We start from the raw sequence: 1,126 nt of genomic DNA on the forward strand, positions 1-1,126 counted from the left end.
TTTTCCCCACTGAACAATATTTCTTAGTCACCATATGTAGTTGTTCCTCATTCTTTTCAACAGTTATATAGCCCTTGAGCCTGTCGTTGGTTATTATACAGTGATAGTGAATTGTTAATCCCTCTTAACAGATGTTTAATTGTCCCAGTTTGTTGCTGCAGTGAGCAGCATGTTTATGCGGGTGTTTCTGTAAGGGGGAGGCCAACTGGGGGGAAATGGGTTTGGTCAGCAGACACCTCCTCCTGGCTGCCTGAGCTGTGCACTCCTGGCTCCGGTGCCGCTCTGCTCATCTATCTCTGGGCTTTCTGAAGAGCAAGGAAAAGAGGCTAACTCGAGGGGGAGTTAGATCTAAAGTAGATGTCTTGGGTTCCTCTCCCTCCTGTATAGATCTGTGCTGTTCTGGCTGCCGTCACCGAGGTGATTCGCTCCCAGGGCGGGAAGGAGACAGAGACTGAGTACTTCGCGGCTCTGGTGAGTGGGCTTGGGTGGGTGTTGAAAGCAGAAGGTTATCTGGGCAGCAGGGAGAAGCCGGTGTCCCTGTGTGGGGGCTAGAACAGCCTTGAACAGGCGCCCTGCCCCAGACCTCAGCTTGGGAAGGCTGCTGGTGTTTGCTGCACTCTTGGAGAACAAAAAGCCGTTATTTCTTGTTAGTATTTTTCCCTTGATTGATGAAGCTGAGCTAGGCTCAGGGGATCCTCTAGAAAAATGATTTGCAGAGTGTGATTTGGGGTACCTAAGACCCTTTGAGGTCAAAATAATTTCTGTGATTACATTAGAACGTCATTTACCTTTTTGACTCACTCTTGTGACCTCACCATAGGGTTTTTATGTTACGTGATATTTGAGGCTATTACTTGCATGCTAATGGGATTTGTATATGCTTGTGTTTTAAATTTAATGTTGTCAGTATTAATAGGTCTATGTAAAGAAAGCCTCTGGGGAATCTTCACTAATTTTTAAGGGTGTCAAAGCTTCAGAACCACAACTCTAGGACAAAAGTTGGTGAACTATTGCCCATCCACCAAATATGACCCCTGGCTTGTTTTTGGACAGCCTGAGAATGAAGAGTGGTTTTAAACTCTTAAAGGGAGACCCTGTGTGACCATGGAGCCTAAAATATTTATCT

The sequence above is a fragment of the Condylura cristata genome, unplaced genomic scaffold (genome assembly GCF_000260355.1).
Source record: "Condylura cristata isolate star-nosed mole 26May11 unplaced genomic scaffold, ConCri1.0 scaffold00407, whole genome shotgun sequence".
NCBI classification, from domain to species: domain Eukaryota; kingdom Metazoa; phylum Chordata; class Mammalia; order Eulipotyphla; family Talpidae; genus Condylura; species Condylura cristata.